Here is a 7917-nt window from a genome sequence, read left to right on the forward strand (position 1 = left end):
TGAGAATGCAAGGACAATGCTTTGTAAGATGCACACATGTCAGGGGAGTTATTATCAAAAGCCATTCTCACCAGGAGCTTATCTCTGATGCCATCACTGCCAAATAACGATTCTGTTGTTTATGATGCTCATTAAAAAGCCGGGAGGGGAAATGTCAATGTATATTACTGAGCAAAAGACACCAATCTGAGAAGGTTACATACTACATGATTCCAATCATACGACATTCTGGAAAAGGTAAAACTATTGAGACAGTAGAAAGATCAGTGATTACCATGGATTGTAGGGAGGGCAGGATGCACAGAGGATATTTTAGGGTAGTGAAACTACGCTGTTTGATACTATAATGGTGGATTTATGTCATTTTACATTTGTCCAAATGTAAAATGTACAACAGGACAAAGCCCAGTGCAAACTGCGAACTTTGGGTCATAATGATGTGCCAATGTCGGTTCATCAGTTGGAACAAATGTACCATTGCAGTGGGGGATGCTGATAATAGGGGAGGCTGTGCATGGGTGGGGACAGGAGGTATATGGGAAATCAGTACCTTCTGCTCAATTGTGCTTTGAACCTAACACTCTAAAACTGGGTCTCGGTTTTCTCATCCGTAAAAACATGGGCTTCTGACTATGATTCATCCCAGGGGCTTGTGCCTATTGAAGAGAGGAGAAACAGTGGCTGTAATCTCTGGATGGTAGACCAAAAACCAGATTTAAAGAAAACACACTGATGGTTTTCAGCCAGACAGAGATGATGAGGCAAGCAATCCTCTTCTCCAACCTGGGATTTGCCTGGGGACCTAACCTGAGAAATTCTTATACTACTAGGAGACGGCTCTGGGCTGGATTTCTACAAAAGACGAGTAAGGCCTGAGGAGCTCTGTACCCCCATCAGTCACAAGAGAGGATGGCTTCAGTCTGCTGAAAGCCAGCAGCATTTACAAATTCATGCCTGTGGCTTTTGCCAACTCTAGTGGTACCTTTCTGACCTCTTCCCTTCTCTTTCCTGACTCTTCAATAAATCGACATTTCTTAATATAGTGTCACCTTGAGAGCAAAAGAGACCTTGAATTTTTGGGACTGAATCTATAAAACACCTAGAGGTTCTGGGATTTTACTTAAAGCAGCTTATAATTTGAAAAATGCACACATTCTAATTATTCCAATCTCCAAGACATCAAACGCGTAGCATGGTGGCCCCATCGCAAGGCCCCTCTCAGCTGGAGCCCTTGATTCCACAATCACAAGCGGCAAGGTGCCCTCCTCCCTCCTCTTCTGTCTGGTGCCCCCAGCAAGTTTTCAAGGTGCAGTTCTGAGACTCTCCCATTCACCGTACTAGCAGGTGGCAAAGGGCCCAAGGTGGGAAGGATGTGTGGGAAAGGTCGGCTTAGCTACAGAAAGTTTTGTTAGCCTTATTGGAAGGGAAGGAGACACGCAGGAAGCAGGGCTGAGCCAGGTGGGGGAAGCCACCAGCACAACAAACCCCTGGACTTCCCACTGCCCAAGCGCGAGGACTCTCTCAGGGCAGCCGGCCCCTCTCAGGTTCTGCTTGCAGACACTTCGCTGGGGGCACTCGTTTTGCCTGGGAAAACTGCCCCATGTCCCCTTAACACCTGTACATGTCCTGTAATGGGGTATGGGGTGGAGGCGAGCATGTCACCAAATACTTTATTCAAAGGGCGAGTCCCTTTCCGCGGCCGCCAGGGAAGGAGGCCCCGCGACTGTGCCAGGCGGGCAGCTTGGGTTTAATACATGCCCTTCTCCGCCCCTGTACCCAGAGCCACTACCCCCTTACCTGCTGACCGCACCCCTCCCAAAACCTCACCAGCTCGCCCGGGTCGGACGGCGAGTGGCTAGAAGGCCGGCGCGCGCCAGGTGCGCTCTTCCCCCGACGCCGCCGTCCCGGGAAGGCCGCACTCAGGTGCGCTCAGACAATGCGAACAAAGCCCGCACTCTCGGCGGGGCCGCCCAGCCCGGGTGCTCCGGGTAGGGGTGACCGGGCAGAGGGGGCCCCAGTCCTGGGAGCGCGAATCAGTCATCGGCAGCCCGCGCTGATGTGTACCCGGGCGCCAGCGGCAACTTGAAGCTGGGACTCACCGGGAGGAGCGCGGCGACCAGCGCTAGGTGTCCGGGCAGCTCTGCTCACAGGCGCGGGCGCGGCTCGGGCCAGGGGGCGCTACGGCACCACAGGAGGGGCGCCTGGGGCGCGGCTGCCACGTGGGACACCTGTTTGTCTCTCCTGGGAGAGGGCGGCGCGACCCGACCCTACCCGGCTGAGGTCGGAGGCACTACTGCCAGGGAGGTGCATCGAGCCCCTAGCGTTTTTCGCTGAATCGGCCAAGGTCTGCAAATAAACAAGTACTTACTTCTTCGCGGGTCACCCAGCCTCTGAGCGGTGCAGCAGCGAACTGTGCCATCAGCTGACTCCTCTGCGGGCTTTATAGCTCCTTGAAAAAATGTTGACTTTGGCATCTCTTCTATTTGTCGTGGCAATTGCCTTTAATTACCTGTGCCTCCTATTATTGTAGTTGGGTAATAAGCGGACCTTTTGGCCATCATCCTTAAGTCTGGAGGGCATTTGATTTTTTTAAAAAACAAAAAAAAAAAGCACAATGCCCAGCATGGTGCTTTATATAAAGTAAGCTCTCAATGAACGTTGACTATGACTGCACAATCTATAATTTCCACACTTCATTTAATAACTGTCAGTGCATGCCTGTTCATTGCATATAAACACAAGAAAAAACAGTAAGCAAACTGATAAATCACTCATTTTCCACCATCCAGAGATAATCACTGTTAACATTATGGTGTATGTTCTTCTAATATCATTCTATCTATGCAAAAATTTATGTATTTTTAGTTCATTCGATACAAAATGTACATTACTCAGATTTTCCACTTCCTGTTTTTGAATGTCTATGTTTTGAGCCACTACATAATGTTTTAACATACCTATCTGCTATTGTTGAATATTAAACTTTCCATTTTAATACAATTAGATGTATTTGTGCTTTTGTCCAATTACTTCCTTGGAATAAACTACAAAAAGGTTAATTTCTAGGATACAGGTTTTATACAATTTAAGACTTTTGATGCATATTATCAAATTGTCCTCAAGGAAGGTTGACCTGCTTTCTCTTTTCCATGCTCCTTCCTGTTATTCTTGTAAATGTCAATTTGATAGGAAAATAATTTGTTTTACATCTTTCCTGTCTGTAGTTCTCAGTTAATTTCCAAGCCTCCCGACATTGACAGCTTCTAGTGAAAGTGGCCCATGGTGACTTTAATGTTGCAAACCTCATTGAAGGAGGCTGGGGGAGGGACTCATTTATTCCTGTAATTCATTTATCCCAGTAACATTTACTGAGCGCCCAAAAATGAAAACAGGGCCACACCAGAGCAGCAGACATAATGTACCACCAGCATGCCATCCCCACAGGGGACAGCAGTTGGTCTTGAGGTCTAACTGCTGGGGAGGGATAGTCTCTGCCTCTACATCAGCAATGCCCCCAGAGAAATACTGCGTAAGCCGACAGCAGTTGGTCTTGAGGTCTAACTGCTGGGGAGGGATAGTCTCTGCCTCTACATCAGCAATGCCCCCAGAGAAATATTGCGTAAGCCACGTGTGTAATTTTCAATGTTCTAGTGGCCACATTTAAAAAGAAAAGAAAGTGAAAAGAAACAGACAAGCAGGATTTCAGTATTAACCTAAAGATCCAGAATATTATCTCAACATGTAATCAATAAAGATGTTTATACTGTCTTCAAAGTCCATTTGTTTGTTTTTGAGACACATTTTCACTATTGCCCGGGCTGGAGTGCAATGGCATGATCTTGGCTCATTGAAACTTCCTCCTCCCAGGTTCAAGTGGTTCTCCTGCCTCAGCCCCCTTAGTAGCTGGGATTACAGGCGCCCGCCACCATGCCTGGCTAACTTTTGTATTTTTAATAGAGACGGGGTTTTGTCATGTTGGCCAGGCTGGTCTTGAACTCCTGACCTCATGTAATCAACCTGCCTCAGCCTCCCAAAATGCTGGGAACACAGGCATGAGCCACCACGCCTGGCCAATCCTGTTGTATTCTATACTCACAAGCACATCTCAATTTGGAGTGGTTGCATTTTTAAGTGCTCAATAGTCACATGGGGTGAGTGGCCTGTGCTGCTCCAGAGATGTCCAACAAAGACAAACCCCAGGTCCTCAAGAAAGTGGAAATTCTACCTATGACAACCCTTTCCCGGCACCCCTTATGCTGTTTAACAGTTACCAGCATACTTTGGCCTAATCAGGTTTACCTTGGAGAAGCCACATTTCAACCCTGGTTGTTCCTGAAGTATTTCGCATGTCTTTAATTTGGGGGTGGGGGTAGTATTTCACATTTTCATTCTGTGATTATGAAGAACTGAAAGTGTAACTACAGTGAAGATACCTGTTGCTTCAGACTTCACATCAATGTATAATCGGTCTGTCCGGGACGTGCACGCCGACAGGAGGGAAGATAGGTGGCACAGGCCCCGGTGAGTGATGAGTGGGTGACCAGCAGGTGTGGAGGCTTTTCATGCAGAAAGCTGGGTAACTACTTTTGTCATCCATGACATCCCTTCCTTTGTGAAGATTTACAAGGATTTAAAAAACAAAGTTATTATGAATTACCATCATCGTAAGGGGCATGTAAGCTTCTTGCTTCCCAGGAGCTTACCTTACTCATCTTTGCAGCCCAATGCTTGGTAACTTGCACACAGTAAATGCCCTCAGAAATAAAAAAAAATTCCATGTCCTCCACTGACTGAAAGGACCCCCTCTTGTCCAAGGGGACCCCAGAGAAATATTTTTGAGACTTAGTCTCGCTCTATTGCCCAGGCTGGAGTGCAGTGGCTGGATCTCGGCTCACTGCAACCTCTGCCTCCCAGGTTCAAGCAATTCTCATCAATCAGTCTCCCGAGTAGCTGGGATTACAGGTGCCCACCACCAGGCCCGGCTAATTTTTGTACTTTTAGCAAAGATGGGGTTTCACCATGTTGGCCAGGCTGGTCTCGAACTCCTGATCTTAAATGATCTGGATAAATCTTAAAAGCAGAGTTCCCAGATATGACTGGAAGAGAGGTGGGACACAGCTTGTTATATCCGCTCCTTCACTATCAGCCATTAGGTTTTTTTTCTTTTTTCTTTTTTTTTTTTTGAGAAAGGGTCTTGCTCTGTTGCCCAGCCTGGAGTACAGTGGTGTGATCTTGGCTCACTGCAGCCAAGAGCTGCCTTGACCTCCTGGGCTCAATTAATCCTCCTGCCTCAGCCTCCCTAGTTAGAACTACAGGTACATGCCACCATACCAGGTTTTTTTTTGTTTTGTAGAGATGAGATTTCCTTGTGTTACCCAGGCTGGTCTTGAGTTCCTAGGCTCAAGCAATCTGGCCACCTCACCCTCCCAAAGTGCTGGGGTTACAGGCATGAGCCACAGTAACCAACCTTCCTTCTTAAGGGTTAAACAGAAACCAGCCCTTTGGGAAAGACTTGCTCCAGCCCTGTTATCTTTGAGGGTCTCACTGTATCCCCCAGGCTGAGGGACAGTGGCACAATCATAGCTCACCACAGCCTGGACCTCCTGGGCTCCAGCAGTCCTCCTACCTCAGCCTCCAAAGTAGCTGGGATTACAGGCATGTACCATTGCACTGGTTGTTTTCTTGTTTTGGGTAGAGATGAGGTGCTTTGTTGCCCAGGCTGGTCTTGAACTTCTCGAACTCAAGGGATCCTCCCAGTTTTGGGACTGCAGGTGTGAGCCACTGCGCCTGGCCTGGCCTCTACTATTGACATGAACCAACCACTTGATGCTGCCCCTTCCTTTTAAGGTTTCAACAAACCAAGCAACCAGCACTCCTAAGAGACAATGGACCACAGAGTGGTTCTGGCTAGTCTACAGAAGATGCACCATGAGGGTTGTGTCCTCTGCTTCACCTTTTGACCTAAGAGGGCCAAAAACTCCACCCCAGAATCGTGCTAATACCATTTTTTGTACATGCAACCCATGAAGAGGCATGAAGCTTAACTGTACACACACATCTCCTTTCATAAATATTTATGACTCCTCCTATAGCTTATTATTTGGCCACTCCACTCAGCATAAATTCCTGTCTTATTTTTCTCAACCTGGAAGTGTGTTTCTGGTTTTCGGCTGGAGGCTACACTTCCCAGACTGTAGCAAGAGCTACCCTGCCAGTAGCCACCCTTTATGAAAAATAAAGCTCTCTTTTCCAAATTAATGAACTTTCTCATTCTTCAGTTGACACCTTCTATGGTATTTCTCAAGTTGCCTTGTCTCAGCTGTAAACACAAGAGGTGTAAACACAGTCTCAGGGTAAACTGAGACAGTGTAAACACAGAGGTGACTGAATTTCATTCAGGGGTAAATGGAGACATCCACACTGGGTGACATGCATCATCCAGAGGCACCCATTGTAGTAGAGTGACCGTGGCTTCAGAGATTAGTGGGCTCCTGCCTACTGGCTTTGAAACACAGAAAAGATACTTAACTTTGGATTGCTCAGTTTCCTGACCTATAAAGGGTGATGGGTACAACAGTTCCTAACTCTGTAGAATCCCAACTAAAATTCTGATCCAGTCCCTCAAATGATGAAAGGTAAAGCACACATGAAACGAACAGACAAAAAAGGAGGATGCTTAACGGAGCGGCAAGAGTTGTATATTTTCCAGAAGCCACATAGTAGCCACTAATCAGAGCCTTCTTATTGAGAAATAGAAGAACAGGAAACAGTACCTACTAAACAGCAAAGACACCATCCCCGAGGAAACAAAGAACCTGACTCAGAGGTGCTCAACAAGCGGCATATTAAGCCAGAGCTTAATTTGGTCTGTGGCTCTTGACTGTGGAGCCAAGAACAAGGAGAACAAAGTTGGGGGCAGAGAGAGACACAGGACGTGGGGGGCAGAGAGAGACACAGGACGTGAGGAGCAGAAATACAAGCCAAAGCCACTTAGGTGTGAAACAGGCAGCAATTGTTTTAAGGGTTAATGCATTCATCCCGGCTCCTACTTAAGACAGTGAGAATTATGCACAAAGTTGTATTGGATTTGCTTTTGGGAAACGTGCTTTCTGGCTGAATCAAGTAAACATGGAACAAAGGCACAGGCTTGTGTAATAATCACTCAGCCAACATTTGAAATTTTGTAAGTGCTCTACCTCAACCTGTCAGTACTTCCATGTTATTTCCACCTCCTCTCCAAATTCCCAGTATCATGAATTTTAGTTTTCACATGTCTGCTTTAACTAAGTATTCATGGAACACATTTAGAGAGGCATCTGGGTGTACCCTGGAGGCAGAGTAGGCTCCTCCTGCCTTATAATAAGCATCAGAGTCTGTCTCACTTCCTGGAAGGTTCTCATCACAGGAGATAGGGGACTCTTCATCAAAAGGTTAACACCACAAGGTGTTAAAAACGGCATCCCCTCAGGGTGTTAAGGGAAGCAAGCAAGCATGGAAAAAATGGCTAAGGCGCCACAGCTAGCTAACACCTTAAATGAAGCCAGTTTTAGGTTATCCGAAGCTACAGCCAAAATGCACGAACTTTCCTAGGAAAACCAGACTGCAGCGTGTATATAGGGCAATACCAGAACGTTAATGGTTGGTTCTCTGGGTGAGCCATGTGCAGTTCTCACCCTGTGAGATTGGGCGGTAACCTTACTTCTAACAGAACTTCACCACCTTAATTCCGGCAAGCAAAACCATTCTACCATTCTTTCTTAACTGCCTGCATGTTTAGAATCACAGGTTACTCTCCAATTTCCTTTATCTGGAAAAACAACCACTCTGACAATTTTGTATTAAAAGCTATTTGGATGCAAGTTGGGCCACAAAACCACCTACTGGTGAGGAGCCCAGGTGTCCTCTTTGGCTGATCCC

The 7917-nt window shown here is 46.8% G+C and overlaps 1 protein-coding gene across 5 annotated transcripts in view; it reads right to left on the reverse strand.

The window, feature by feature from the left end:
- Positions 1 to 2635, reverse strand: part of LOC105467991 (von Willebrand factor A domain containing 2) — a 53368-nt gene extending 50733 nt beyond the window's left edge. Inside the window, exon 1 of one of the 5 annotated variants that reach the window (XM_071069089.1) lies at positions 2100 to 2270. The gene's annotated coding sequence lies outside the window, so the exon portion shown is untranslated. Of the gene's footprint in view, positions 1 to 1827; positions 2059 to 2099 lie in introns of those variants that run through there. The other 4 variants (XM_071069090.1, XM_071069087.1, XM_071069085.1 and 1 more) reach the window with 4 other exon arrangements.
- Between the last annotated feature and the right edge of the window lie 5282 nt (positions 2636 to 7917).

Source organism: Macaca nemestrina, chromosome 9, assembly GCF_043159975.1.
Source record: "Macaca nemestrina isolate mMacNem1 chromosome 9, mMacNem.hap1, whole genome shotgun sequence".
In the NCBI taxonomy this organism is placed as follows: Eukaryota; Metazoa; Chordata; class Mammalia; order Primates; family Cercopithecidae; genus Macaca; species Macaca nemestrina.